The sequence below is a fragment of the Falco biarmicus genome, chromosome 5, assembly GCF_023638135.1.
Source record: "Falco biarmicus isolate bFalBia1 chromosome 5, bFalBia1.pri, whole genome shotgun sequence".
NCBI lineage: Eukaryota > Metazoa > Chordata > Aves > Falconiformes > Falconidae > Falco > Falco biarmicus.
In genome coordinates, this window is record NC_079292.1 from 18187779 (window position 1) to 18203789 (window position 16011).

The window sequence follows — 16011 nt, forward strand, 5'->3', positions numbered from 1 at the left end:
CGTCTTCCCACGAGCCACATAAAATGCTTGGCATGCTAAATATACTTCCCTGGCTCCAGCCTGGCTTCCTTGGGATGACAACCCAAAAGAAAATGATAAAACAAAATAAGGCATGTATATGTGAAGGATTTGGGGAATATGGAGAAGAACCTGAAAAAGCTCAAACTCAGTTTTCACAGAGCTTTACTCCACCCCCACCCATAGGATTTTTGTGCAACTACAAAGGAAGCAAAACTAGAGCCAAAACTTGAAGAGCTGATGCTGCTTAACAGAGATTGATGTTTTCCTAAGTATTCTAGCATGAAAGCAGATAATACTGCTTTTGCTTCCCTGAAGCATGACAGATTCAGCTGGTTCAGTCCTACAACTTTTACTCAGGAATGATTTCCCATCACATCTGTGGGAGCCATGTCTGATTTGGACTCCAGGATTTTAACAATACGTTTGTATTCAGTGTGCAAAGAGAATCTGGAATCAATTAAATCTGTAAAACAAAAATGGACCAACACTGAGGAAGATCCAACAGCTCAGTCATGCCTGGCAGTCTCCCCTTCCAGAAGCATGTGACCTAATTACAATTCTAATAAAATGAAACACGAATATTCCATTATGAAGCACTTCAATAACAAAAAAAAACCACAAACCAAAAAGCACACACATTCTTCCTGAAAGCAGTTGTGCTCCTCCAGCCTGCCTTGTTTTATATTTAATGTCTCCCAACCAAACCTACTCGAGGAAGGTCAAGATTGCAACTGCAGAGACAGTAACACTGTCAGACCGACACCTTCATTTCATTACAAAGCTCACATGCAGATTTTCATTTTGGAAAGCAGTCTGGGCCTTTTAAAACTTATTATAAGCAAATATATGAGTCACAATCAAGAGTTCACAGGATTCAGTGCTCGCTTTCTTTGAAGTACTGGGCAGTCAGATAATGAACTATTTTAATAACTTTAAAAAGCATTAGCACGAAGTAGGAAACATGCCACCCCCCAAATGTGCTTATTTATGCTTCTCTCAGCAAGCAAAATGTAAACTGTTAACTAATATTACAACTTCACAGTTATCCCCATAGAACTGGTTTATTCTTCATCATTTCTTGTTAGACATGGCAACTATAAAGCAATCCCTCATTTGGAACAGAGCACTTTCAAATTTTCCACAAAGAAGTATTTTTAAAAGAAATTCATTCTATGTATATATGCAGACTTCTTCGAAACAGCTTGGGGTTATATATTAGTAGACCTTAACTCATGCAAAAAGAAGAGCTCAGCAGCACCATTGCAGCTTTTGCTGAACCAGACACAGGGCTGAGGGGAAGAACCAGCCTGCTGAACGTCCGTGCCCCAGCCACGGGTGCAGCCCCGCTCCAGAGGGCTCTGCTACGTGGGGCCAAGCTCGCTGCCTTGGCGGAGTCCAGGAGCTACGGAGACTGGAACAACAACATCAAAGATGTTCAGTGCTTCACATCTTGCCCATAATATCCTGTACGTGTGTTTCAGTGGGAACAGCTGAGCACACATCCAGCGGATTAGGGCCAGCACTAGCAATCAGCAAGCAGACAAGCGTGGGAAGCAAAAGAGCAGCAGCTCTCTGCCTGACTGGGACACCTGGAAGTGTCAGATAGAGACCTCTGTCAACACATCGTACTCCTATACTCACTCCAGCCAAGAGAGAGGATGAGACAAGGGCAAAGCAGTACAATTCTGACAGACCTAACAAATCGGCAGCCAGGTACTTGGATACGCATGCCCCGATGTGCTCAGACAGCAAGGATCAGGGGAAACCGCCCTGCAAAGCCAACACAAATGCCAGGGAAGGATCAACAGCTCCACGCAAGTGCAAAGTGGATTTTGGAAAAGCCAAAACTATTGGCTTGATCCAGTGTGGCACAGAAGAGACTGCAGTACGGAGCGATAGACTGTAGGAGTTTGATGCTATTTGTTCTTCATTCAGTAAGATGTTCCCCAAAACAGAGGAAGGGAAAAAAAAAAAGTGTCTGAACAACAACATTTTGGTTTAGAGCTATGCAAGTGTGGGGGACTTTTCCTTTTATAGGAAAAGTCTTACAGGATCCAGAAATATACCAGAAGTCCTATAAATATATATTTCCCTAACTATGTTTTATTAAAAGCAAAGAAATAAAATTTCAATGAAGTATTAAAAAGCTTTTGCCGCTCTTCTCTTCCTTCTGCTTGTCTGATGTGTGCGTCTATTAAAGCTTCAGTGACAACTATTCCAACCCAGTTATAGAATAGTACAGAAATAGGCCTAGCAATAAATCCAGCCTTTACAGATAAGGGCTCACTGAAGTGACAGTTTCTTACAAATTTGACATTTTCCCATTGTTATTGGGGTAGTCAGCTTACACCCACCATCAATGGATAGAAGTAACAGTGATTCTAATGTCCTGTACCATGAGGTATTAGTCAGTAAGCAAGTAAAAAAAAAAAAAAATAATTTGCTTTTCCTTTTGGAAAAAGGAAAAAGCAAGACAGATGAAACAAAATTGCACTGTCAAGAATTACAGAGTTTAAAAATCAATCCATCACCTTCAGGAACACTCCAGAAAGTATTTGTTACTACAGAAGCGGGTTTGGTTTTGTTTTTCTCTCTTCTCTCCTGCTGTGCATTTAATGCCGTAATGTTTCCTGCATTTGTCTTGTCAAATGGGACATCCTTAAACTAAATATACTAGAATTGTATCTGTACGGCATATGTGCGTGTTGACACAAATGTGCACCAAAATAAGGCTTTTTCTATATGACATCACATGTCCTAGAAAAGGCCCTATTCCAGGCACTTCAGCAGGACAATGTACGTTGACAGCTACAGCCCAAGTTCTGCAGCAGTCTCCTGCTGTGAGAATGGGAGGGTTGGCATAGAGACCCAAATGCCGTGCACACCTGCAGAAGTCTGCCTCAGACATGTAATTCAGTGACCTCCGATTGTTCTTTCTCTGTCCTGAAGCCCAACTGCATGAATCTGGCATCCTCTCTTCACAAGTCTGGAAGCAAGTTGGCTTTTTCTTAACACACACAAACACGTTCTCCTCAGGTAATGATTTACTTGCTGGTGAGCTCAAAATCTATTCTTTGGACAAGTCTTGGTACCTTTATCCTGGGAAAGCTCATCTTGGTAAAAGTGAAAATAGCTAAAGAGGTTGCAAGGTACACTTTACCCTTTCCTCATTGCTAATTTTTCTTTTAGATTAAAAATCTGCAATATTGTTACAGCTTCCTACAGGGTACGTACAAATTAAGGAGTACTATTCAGTTATACATTTTGTGTAGCAGGCTCAGCAGATGCACTTAAAAATAGCCTTGATTATCACCCTCATCATAAATAACACCATTTGTAGCATCTCTGTCATGCACCATGCAGCCAAACAAAATCACAGATTACTTATTTCTGTTTCTGCAGTAGTTCACTTAAATCCTAGTCCTGTTTAAGGGGTGTCTTTAGAGCTAACTTCACTCGTTGTCTGCTATTGTAACAGTGCTCCAAATCCACAGTTTCATCACACTCCAGTGTACCTTAGGAAGTGGAAAGATGCTTATTTGATCTCTTGGTCTAATGTTACACCTAGTTTAAAGTCTCTTCAAACAACTCATTGGAATTGGGCAAACATTGCCATGAGCTATCAGCAGAGAGCAAAGCCCAGAAAAGCCCTGAAGGATCAGGGCTCTATCTGTTGTACTCCTTTTCTAATCCATTCTTCGGGAACAGAGGATGGTAAAATCATCTCCGAGTCCCCAGTTACCTACACCATGAAGAAAATCACAGTGAAAACATATTTTGCATTTCAGAACTTGGTGACTTTTCCTCTCCTCACTGACTTTACAGAATCTCCTAGTCAAGTTACAGTACGCAGAGGTCTGATTCCCATCCCTCTCCTCCATCTCTTGCATTTTGTTTCTTCAACTTGAATGGTCTACCAGTGGTAACAGAAGGCATCATCACTTTCTCTATTACATTCTTAACTTCAAATTCTGTTAAAATTCTGGCCTCTGAATGTCTTGTGTCAGAAAAGCTGGAGATTTGTAGTTTTTTGGCTTTGTCCCTGGTGCAAATACTCAAGGAATACTCACCATAAAGTAACATTTCCACAAAGCACCCTCCATACACTGCTAAACACAAAACTGACTCACAGCCCAAAATTTAAGTCTCTGGAAAGGACACCTCAAAGACAATGATTAATAAATGCTATTAAAAAAACAGTGGGGAGCCAAAAAGATCTATCAGGAGTCTTATTTAAAAATATTTATCAAAATACTAAAATTGGGTACTTGATGAAAATATTCTAATTCAAGCTATCTAGGGTTTGCTGAGAACAAACTAAAAATCTCACTGACCTTCCTCAAGGTTAACAACCCTCCTTTGTTTACATTTGCTGCACATCCCTTTTATATCATTATGTTGTTCCTTCTTTTATAATAAAAAAAAAAAGAACCAAGGGGAACCCTGCCCCACCCAAAAAAAACCTGAACACACAACACACAGCAAAGAGCAATGGGCTCTTAATCTATTCATTGAAGTGCAACACATGCAAACTTCAAATCATCAACTTCAAATCCATGGTTGGACTCTATGATCTTAAAGGTCTTCTCAAACCCAAGTGATTTTGTGTACTTAGTACACACTAAATAGCCATTTCTAATACTGCTAAGCTTAAATTATCATTACTCCCTGTACAAGAGGAGCAGATCAAGTATTCCCCTACCTACTATCCTACAGATGATTTATACATATTTGAAGGAAAATGATACCACAACCATCCAATCTCCTTCCATGGCTGTAAAATGACTGCACAAAGTTCAAGGTGCAAAAGTACCAGTTCCTTTGGGATCAAAAGGTTCACAAACCCACCTTATAAGGTCATCCACAAAGTTTTTCTCTTCCGGATGATTTTACTTGAATAACAGCATGACAGCAGACTCAATCTGGATAAATGCTTCCAAAATAAAGGCAACATGAAAGCACTAATTCCATGGGTAATTCATAAATGACAAATCTCTTTTTACTTCACTACAAGGCTGTAAAATTGCATAATAAGGAAATTATTTTCTATGTCTTTTCTCCCTCCTATGCCATTCTTGATAACTAGATTTGATGCCAGACTTCACAGGACAGGACCAGGAAAACTGGTGGAGGTTACTCATTTTTCCATTTGTCTGCATGTGTTTATTGCCTGGGATTAAGAGCAACGGTTTTCTCCTTGAATTTACTATGGAGAAAGTAGGTAAAAATCTAAGATAAAGGGAGTGGTAGGAGAAGGGACTCACTGTCTCAGTTTTGGAAAAATAGAGTATATTAGTTATTAAATGGGCTCAACACTGGACATGACACTTTTCATAGTCCTTCCCAGACACCTCTACCAGCAGAGCAGAAGCCCCAGATAATATATTCTGTGCATTGAGTTCCCTCTCACCTATGGGCTGGCCTCACCAGCCCGTGAGGAAGCTACTACTGACACCAGTGCACATTCTGAAGTTTCCATTATTCTTCAGAATCCACCCAAAGCCTTTCCCTAAAACAGCACAAATAACAGTGGCACCTCAGGAGAGGGGCGGCCACACCGCCTTCACCATCTCTCAAAACTTGTAACTGGTCCAGCCCCACGTGGATCCATCATCCAGGGTCTGGTAAGGGTATGACCTTCCTGGGACTATGACACTTCCATCCATTCTGCCATCAGATGAACAACACTCTCTTCACTGAGCTCAATACCAACACATGTACAGGACAACAAATTTAAAGGCCTATAAACTGAACTGTTTCACATAAGCTACCATCAGTCATATCTAACACTTTTTCTCTGGTCATGTCTTTTTTTTTTTTTTTTTTAAGGACTTCAGGAGAACAACTCACATTAATCATTTCTTCTGCATCATTCCCTCTCAATTACTATTTCTGCCTATGCTTTTTGCATCCTTCTATACCTGGAATTGTCCCTTTCCTCATGTACTCCACTTTCTCCGGCCTTCCTCTCTACTCACCCTCTTGCAGTGGAACCCCTTCCAAAATTAAGGTCTCTCACAAAGCTGAAAATAGGCACTATTTTATAATTGCTTCTCATCTTCCGCTTCCCTTCATCTCTACATCACCTCAAACCTGCATCACATCTAAACATGGGAGCTCTCCATGATCACTTCTGGTTATCCACACTATGCTTAAGAGGTTATCCTCTGTCCCACCCCATCTTCAATCCCCACAACCATTTGCATTTACCACAGAATCTTACAAAGTGCAACAGCAGATTTTTAAAAGAAAGTGCAACCTATTTGTTGACAACTAGAATATGATCAGCAGCATCCCTCCGTTCCTCCTATACGGGCAGCTAATAGCCCGCACCACGAAACATAAGGGTTTGAAATCTTTAAAAAAAACCACCAAACTAAAAAAGCAAACAAAAAAATATTTCCAACTAGTTTTCACAACTGTTTATTTTGGCCGAGGTCTCAACATGATGAAGAATATCCAACTCACACTCTAATACTCAGATGACAGCCACATCATTATCATTTTGTGGAATGGAATAGAATTGATAGATAGTTCAGGGGAAGAAAAGAAAAAGTAATAAACATTTTAGCCTTGCATGTTTATTCTCTAGATAAATTTACATAGGCATTACCCACGGGGGTGAAAAAAATCCACATCCCAGAGGAGTTTCATAAAAATGTTATCAGTGAACTACTGAAATCGAACTTCCATGGAAGGTTTTAGGATTGCATCGATTGTGGCAGAACAGGAGCGAGCCTAAGTTCTGCCCTTAAGAGGTCACATAAATACAATGAACAGCTGTCAGAGTGTACTAGCTGTAAATACTGTGTTTAAACCACAAATTCCTGGACAGCTGATAGTTCTTCTGTAAATGAGTGAAAGACCTCACCATGCAGTACTCTGAATTCCTGATTGCTTTAAAGTGAATTTTAACATTTACCATTCTGGAAGAAGAGAACAAAATTCACTCTTTAGCTGAAGATCATTTTAGCTGCCATGTTTTACAGACTAAAAAACCCTGCAAGTAAGAAATAAAGGCGGCTCAAAAGAAAAAACCTCAGAACCATCTGAATCCATGCACAGACTGGCCCGTCATCCTTAAAACAAGACATTTGCTGGAGTTTGGCAGGCGAACAAAACAAACACAAGTCTGGCAGAAGCAACCCACTTGGGAGAATAAGGAATAAAATATGATTGCTCATTCTGGTAGAGGTGGGGAGAGGCGGGTTTATAGCATGTGAATTTTGTAACTGACCCACAGAGTAGGGTAAAAATGAAAACATTTGCAGACATGAAATGAAATAAATTAAAATAAGTAGGAGAAAGATATGCTCAAGTCAAATTGGATTCTGTTAAGTGAGAAAGTTACCCCCATCTGGCCCAATGATGGGAAGTTTTTTATGCATTTAAGAATCACAGTTCAGAATAATCAAGAAAGAGTCGAGTGATTGAGCTATGCATCACTAAGTCCTTTTCCTCAATTTAATCTGTTTAAAAAGGAATGGAATAAAGCATCTACCTGGTAGCGTACATAGCATAAACGTATGCATATTTTGAAACCTAAGAGAGGTCAAAATTAAACCTAAAATTTTAAAACATCTGAATTTGCTGAAGATTAATATTATTAGATTCTTTGAAAATCTATGCTGGATATTCTACCAATACTGACTCCATCACATTGTTTTAAGAAAAAAATAGGTACAGAACAAAAATTCCATTTCAGCAAGGTGTCTGAGCACATCATTAAGCAAAAGTCACAATTTCTCCTTTGACGGAAGGATAGGCAGAAAATACAATTAATGTAACCTACATGTATCTAAAACCCTCAGATTTTCTCTCCTTAGCCTAATCAGCATTTCTTTTTTCCCCACTGTCAGCACACGAGTAGATGACTGTGGGTAGGATAAGCTACCAAACTATCATTCATGAACTTTCTATATACCCATCTATTTGTACAATTATTATTTGCTTCAGTTCTGGAAAGACTGAAGGATATTCTGTATTCTCTAGGTTCAATGTGACTTAGGAAGATGCTATTGATTACTCTTGCATAGCAGCCTAAAGGCCAAAGGCTGCTTAATTTGGAAAAAATACCTACACTTCAGTAATAATGCAATAATGGGAAGGGGCTACAGGAATGTCCACAAGATGTAACACAGGTGCCTTTACAGCCATGAGCTGTACTAGATTCTATAGTACATACTAGACCTTTAACCTGCAATAAAGAGCGCTTGTTCATCAACTTGTATTTTTCACTTAAACAATTTATTATTTCTTCAGTAAATGGAAACCATCACCCAAATTTAAAATAAGCTGTAAAAGAATGATCACTAATTTTGAGAAACTAGGTAAGAAAATAATTTTCATAAGTATAAAACTATTTAAATCACGTTATTCCTTAAAGCTCTCTCTGGTCATGTTTCTAATGGAAAAAGAATTTAAGTAGAATTTTTGCTTGGGAAGAAATTTAATTGCTCAGTTTACATAAGATTTTGGATACCATCTCACAAGATATTTATACTTTTACCAAGTACATATTCTCAACTTTAAATATTCCAGCTAATTGATTCTGTTATGCCTCTTTTTTTTTAATTCAGGCTACTTTAAATGGAACAATATGAAACAAAGAAAAAACTTTTAATATGTTGCTTTGAAACCCACTCCCAAAGGAAAAAAAAAAAATATTAGAAATAGAAACAAATCTTTAATGCTACATACATGGAACAGGGTAGCAAGTGCAATATTTCATCAGTGGAAAAGGGTTATTTTTAATTGAAAGAAAGCAGCAACCACTTGGCATGACACAAAAGAGCATCAGAAAAGACAATCAAAAGGAGACACTAAAAGTGACTGACCAAAGCGTTAACAAAGCCACGCAGCACTGCTCTGTGGCCATACAAATAATCTGGAATATCTGGCATATATAAGCACAAGAAGTGCTGACCTGGACAGATGAAGCTAATAACACGATGAAAGAAAAGGCTTTTCCCCTAGGTCTCCTGTGTGCCTTGTTTTGTCACAGAAGTGGCAGGGGTATTATAGCAAATATTGGTTTAGTTACTGTATTTAAAAAAGAACACCACACACAAAACCAAACCACGACACAATCAAAAAACCCACCCCAAAATCCCAGTGTTCCTTCTAGACCATCAGGGCCTGGAAGAAAACAGGTCTTCAGATAACTGAAGGGGAAAAAAAAAACACCTAAGAAAAGTCTTTTTCTTAGAAGGCTTCTGCTCTTACTGACTCCCCATTCGCTAACTTGTTTCAGGAAAAAGTGTGCATGTTCCCACTATTATTTTTTTTTAATTACTTCATGCCCATAGCAGTTAGTAGAAATACTACTAATAATGTTGTTTGCTGTGATTAGAATGATACATAACTGTACTAATTTAATGTTGCTTCCTACAGAGAGTTTTCATATTTTGTATTTAATGGAAACATCAATGCTAAATTATTTTAGCTCCTTTTATACTCTATACTGCAGCAAAATCACTGCATGTGAACATTCGTTCTCTGTTCTGGAACCATTAGATACAAACCCTTGCAAGGGAAACAAAGTCAGAAAGTCAGTCTAGACTCTGGTCTATGATTATCTGGAAGCTAAAGTAACGTACATTTTGGCTTGGAAGAATAAACTGCTCGGAAATGAAGCATTAGGATAGCTGATGATAAGCAGGTTTACTGGCGTTGTTTTGTAAAGAAACGCGTGTTCTGCATAAGCAATAAGGGTGGTATTCGCTAATGCATATCGTTAAGAGTGAGCAAATGAAATCAGAAATTACACATCTCTGAAGTAAAATTTGGAGTTGAACAACACTCAAGTGACTAATTTGTAAATGCATATATGTAAGTATTTAAGCTCATGCAAACTGCTAGGAAAATTAGGGACACAAAACATTTGGTGACAGGGCCAAGAAATGCTCCCTTTCACCCTGCCAATGGAGGCACCAGTAAATGCTCAAACAGAAAAAAGGCAGCAGCTGTCTCCTCTCATGACTAAAGCCCTGGCAGATCCTTTACTGGTTTGGACTGATGCTAAACTAGCCATTTTGCAGTCTGCATCTCTTATCCTTCTATGCCCAACCTTCAAGTACTTTGTGGGATATCAGACAAGGTCCTGGTGTGGCACCAACTGAGATCTGGACAGAACTGATTAAGCTCCCACAGTGTTAGACCTTCATAAAGGCAGATGAGTAGCTATAGAGCTGGGAATGGTCACAATATAAAACAGCTAGGTCACAAGCGTTTCTGAAACCTCATAATAAGAAAGCACTACACTAGAACACAGCCCACTTCCACATCCTTATTTATATTCTATCCTCCTTTCAAAAATTTTCTTTGCATAAAGGAAGATAGGTCAACTCCTTTGAAAAGTCATGATACACAAAGGCATTCAAGAAACCTGGGTGTATGGTGATACTATCACAGGTTCCCAATAGAGAACACATTTTGTTTGCCCTAAGAAAGTATATGAGCATTGGGCGATAGAATGAGTAGATTTTTATAGTTTTTTGGTGTAGTTTTATTTTTCTTTTAATTACTAGCTCATTAGCTTGTTGGTCTAGATTAAAGTATATCAATGTCAACATTTAAACCCTTTAATGCTAAAGGTCATCTTTGAGTTTATATAAACATTTATATTTGACAACAAAAGAGCACACAAGTGTTTACCAAAAGCACATGTGAGCAGGCCCCCAAGATGTGAAGTCCTCACAACACCCCTTTCTGGGTGCACAGGACGGCCAACACATGGCCAGTCTCCTAGGGCATCTGCAATTGTTTCCTCTAATAGACAAAGTTTTTCTGATCCCAAGCAACAAAAACCAGTTCTGACACGTTAACTCTTATTCCGAAGCTTTTTAGAATCAATGTTCCAATAGTCTCCTTCGAACATTTAGGAGGAGATTTAAACCTCTGTGGCAAAACTAAAGTTTTAGAAGTACTTTGCTTCATGGCTAGTTAATTGAACACTCTAAACAATAATGCTCTACTATATTTTCATTTGAAAAGCAAGTTTTAAAGTACACTTATGGGAACACTATTTTAAAATAATGTCTTTGTGAAATTATCTGTTTTCTTTGGTATTTAGAAGATGCCACTCGAACAATTTTAAGAGACTTGTATTCTACCTCACTTCAGAGCCACCTCAGCACTGAAATCAGAAGAGAAATGCAAATTTTATTTTCTATCATTTTAGCACTTCAAAATACTATGCCTGCATATTCTAAAATATGAATGAAGTGGCACAAAAAGTAAAATTTGAAGTAGATTTTAGATCTGTTTTAAGAAATAAGAACCAATCTCTCCTGATTTTCTAATCAATGCTGTATTTCCACTGCTACATACATGGCAATAAAATTGTCAAAATACCATCTAGGAATGATTTAGCTAACTTTTTAATGTGTTTGCAGATTTTCTTAATTATAGAAATGCAAAATACAGCCCTTAAAAGAAAAATAATCCAGAAAAATACTAATCTTCAAGAAACCAAAGAAAACATGTAAGCATCAGAAAGGCATTACCTCAAATACAGCATCATCCAGACACATAGAATCCGTCTCCAAACAAGCCACCTCTAGGCTTGAATTATAAAAGCCACTCCGGTGAGAGCCTGTATACATTTACGCTGGGGCATATGGGAATACACATCTGAAGTCAGGAATTTTTATTCCAGTTATCTCAAATTCCCAATTTACTCTAACACGTCAGGAGGAAAGCTGGGCTGGCTGAGTCTAGCAAGGTTCATGTGTCTTTCCTGGGGGTGGGCTAGCAGGGGCAGAACAAGAAGCTAACCTTCCCAACAGTTTGTAGGCAACTTATTTACTGTTGTTAGGTGTCCTGCAAAGCAAGCCACGTCCAGAGCTCAGATGGGTCCACCAGCATAAATTAGTTCTGTCACAGCCCAGCATTGCCACCACTACTTTTTCTCCAGCTTTGGAGCTACTGTCCCTGCGCTGCACTGTGCTGTAGCATTTAGGTGCATCATTCATGGAAAAAGAAAAGAGACAGTACTAGCACAGTAAAATGACAGTACTTTCTCCTACTAGGAGGAAAGTTCTGCTCCACTTCCTCCAGAAAATGCCCGATACCAAGGTTTCATAAGTACCTTCTTGGGACCTTTTGTAGCACCATTTCAACTGCAAGTGAAACAGCTATTTGATAGCACACTTTCCATACCCACATATATTTTTCCCCTTAACTCTCACTTTTTCTGGAACATAGTTGTGTGCATTAAAACTAAGGAATGCATCTCCTCTTTGAACTTTTGTGTTTCTAGCTCCTCATCCACAAAAAAATTCAAGCGGGCAATAAACTTTTTCTCCCTCCATGCCATTACTCGTAATGGTAATCTGTTCCAGAAATTGCTACTGCTGAAGTCACACTAACCGGCTCATTTGCAGCAAGGCAGTCATATTTAAACATAAAATGCAGTAGAATGCAACCTCTTGAGACAGTACCATATTAAAGCTATAATAAAGGCCTCGAGTTTTTCCATTAGAAGTACAGTGACTCTCTCCACTCAATTCAATGCAATCTGGACTGGATCTAAGCTACTCTTTTTAAACACAAGGTCAAACTTTCATCATGTGCCCAGGGAGAAGACTAGTAATTCTACCCTGAGTCTCCTTTCCGCTGCGCATTAACCAGTTTTTACACTCTGTTCATCTTGAAAGATTACAGCTGTACAGTTATAAGAAACCGCTTTTCTTAAGAAAAATAAAGAACACATTCTAATCAGAAAAAAACTAAGCCTATAGAAAGCTGTATAGTTTTGAATGTTTACTTTATTTACTTATCCTGGTCAAGATAAAGTAAATCAAAACCTGTACGCAAGTTAAGCAAGTTATGGCTCTTTCTCACCCCTTTGCTTTGAAGCAAATAAAAGAATGCCATTAGAAGGGGGGGTGGGGAGGAGGACACGGGATGACCACAAACCCCAAACAAAACCCAAACCAACCACAATTCACTATCGTAGTTTTTGCTACAGTGCTGTAATGGCATCTTATTTTTCTTTAGAAAGTTTCTGTTGAAGCCTAGGAGCCATTGCTTAGTGCGGAAATCAGGCATTGCTGTACTTCTGCTATTCTGCCTTCCAGAACGGTATTGTTCAGCTGACATTCATAAGGAATGTAAGTCAAAAGACAGACGTTTCTTGCTTCAGACCTGAACTTCTATGCAAGGTACAGGTGAACCTGAACAGAACAGCAGGGAAAGGAAGATAACTTCTGCCTCGAGCTAGAGAAGCTACCTAATGACTGGTGACCTACTCAGCTGTTCATGGGCCAAAGTACAATGATGTTGATGCACGAAGGGAAAAGCATACTTCCTAAAGTCACAAAAAGCTTTATTTCCTAAGCTAACAGATGAGTCACAAAGGAGCTGTATGTTAAATGCTCACTTGGCTTCCCTATGTTTTCACTTCAAACAACCACGACAAGCTGTGTCAATCAGCTCTGACCCAGTGGGTCAGGGCACGGAAGTTAATTTCAGCAGGTTCAGGTTCCACTGACACACCATCTGATTTTCACTTTTGCCGGAGAACTACCTTTTCCTTTACGCAAAGGATATTTGCAAGAAGAGAACAAATAAAAGGCCAATTCATGTCCTGTCTAGATTATATTAAAAAGAAAAATGTCATAAACTTATTAAGGTCTATGAAGGTGTTTCTAAATCACAGCAAGCCAAAATGTTTGCATACAGGAACAGATGTAGAGTATGAAGACGTAGGGCAGTAATGACACGGGGGAGGGGGGGGAGGAGGGAAGTCACAGGAATAACCCATGTACTTTCAGACAGACAAAAAAAAAAAAAGGCGGGGGGGAGGGAGATTACAATTTGTCCTCGCTAGGTGACTATGGAAGGAATGCTAAATTTATGTGAAAGTAGTTCTTGTCTTATAGAGGATACCAGGCCAAGAAAGCACTGAGCAACTGCAGCAGCGTTCCAAATAAGTCTGGAGATACTGGAGGTTCCCATACCTTGGGCTGCAGGCAAAATAAGGCAGGCAGATGCATAGCATCCACTTACAGTATGCATAATGCTGGACCTCCTAAGAGAACAGAGTAGACACACAACTCCTCTCTTCTTTTTCAGACCTTGGAAACTCATAAATTTGGTTGCAAAAAGCTTCAAGTTTCTCCACTGACACCAACGACAACCTGCTAGCTCCTCTCTAATTGCAGCTGGTAAGTTCAGTTAGAAGTTATAGAAAAACAATTTCAGGAAAGCATTTTAATAGATCTTGGTTTAATCAATGCAAGTATTTTCCACGGTGCAAAACAAATGGGAAGGTGGTCTAGCCCAAAACTAATAGAAGCTATCACAAGAATCTTGGCTTTCAGGGGTATCCAACATAACCAAACGACTGAGAAGCTCTGCCTCAGCATATGCAAATATTGCTGAGGGACACTGGGCGCATCTATATTAGCAATTTTAATGCACTGAAGGCATTCATTTTACAGGAAAAAGAGTTTGTCTTGCATCTATATCCTGTGTCACGTGGTTTGTACTCAAGCACCCTTGACATACTTTATCTCCTCATAGAACTCAGGCTGAAGTCACATAGGAGACTGCATCCAGAACACCCAGGCTGTCTCTCTCCTTTACCACATCAAGGCCATCCCACCCAGTCTCTCTACCCTCTCATGTTTTTCTCCAGCTGCAGCATAGTCTCCTCATGCAATCCAACTCCTCACTGGATTTCACTTCATCATGGCCTTCCTTCAAGACCACCAGTTCAGCCCCCATCCTTTGCTCACCCAGAACTTCCTTCTACGATCCTCATCTAATCTCAGCCCTGCTCCCACTCTTGGTTATCCATGCAGACAAACACAACTTACCACTTAAACAACAGCTCTCACCCACCTGCCCACTTCCTCTCTTCTGAAGCTTAATCCTCAATATTTAATTCACATTGATGTACTAACTGATCTTAACAGGATGCTCACTACAAAACAGGACAGGCAAATCCCTTGATCTCCGTTCATCCGGTTGTACTGGTCTGACCTGTCCAACTCAGCAGCAATTTCAAGGAAAGTCCTACTCTGAAGGAGGCAAACATCCAGTACATACGTAATCTTTTGGAAATATAGCTGCTAGAACATCTAGTAAGACTTGACCAAGACTGTGTGAAATGCATTTTTTCAAATGTTTATAACTTTGCCAAATGTGGGTGGATTTTTGCAGACATAGTAAAGAAGCATATCCATGCTGTAAACTTCATGTCCCTCCAGAAAGAATTCCGATACTGCAAAGATATTCACTGAAAGTTTGCCAGTTCCACCCAAACTGTAAACTGACAATATAAGAGTTGCAAGTATTAATATAAAAATAAGCTCCAAACCCAGAGTAAGACACATTTACAACCCTTCACCATAAACATGAAACTCTCTATTCAAGGTACTGTAAAAGGCTTTGCAATTTCTTTTACCTCTGAAGAAGCAAAATTACAATAAGTCTTAATGCCAAACAGGAACCTCACCAGGTCCATCACATCATCCGGTAGCCTAAAAATTACACAGCTGGATTTAAGAGAGGCCTAGGATTTTAGCTCCTATATTTCACCCGTTAGTGTACATTATTGTCACATTATCAAGTGTTTTCCCCACCATTGTGAGGACTAACAACTTCTACATCACACCTGAAGTTCTCCCAGTACACAACTGTTTCATAGAAGTGGGGCTTTAATTAAAAAATACTCATAACACATGAAACAAAACAAAGGTGGTTGCTCCATACTATCTTGTGAGGGTGCTCTGGTGGGCCAAAAATATATATAACTTGAAGGTACTTATTTACCCCCATATAGTGAATACTAAGATTTGGAGACTGAATAAAAGCTGTAGAGCAAATGAAGTTCAAGAGGGAAAGCAATAACATCATAACAAGGCCTTCAGGATAGATTACAATAGTTGGATGTTTTGGAATGCCTTGCTAGACACTAAAAGAAGGTGTTTTAAAGCTTCCCCACATGATCCATGACACAGGTATGTTAGTTCAGAGGAC

General features: G+C 39.2%; 1 protein-coding gene across 11 annotated transcripts in view; it reads right to left on the bottom strand.

Moving 5' to 3' along the window:
- MAGI2 (membrane associated guanylate kinase, WW and PDZ domain containing 2) overlaps positions 1 to 16011 on the bottom strand; it is a 755552-nt gene that overhangs the window by 647934 nt on the left and 91607 nt on the right. The window lies entirely within an intron of this gene.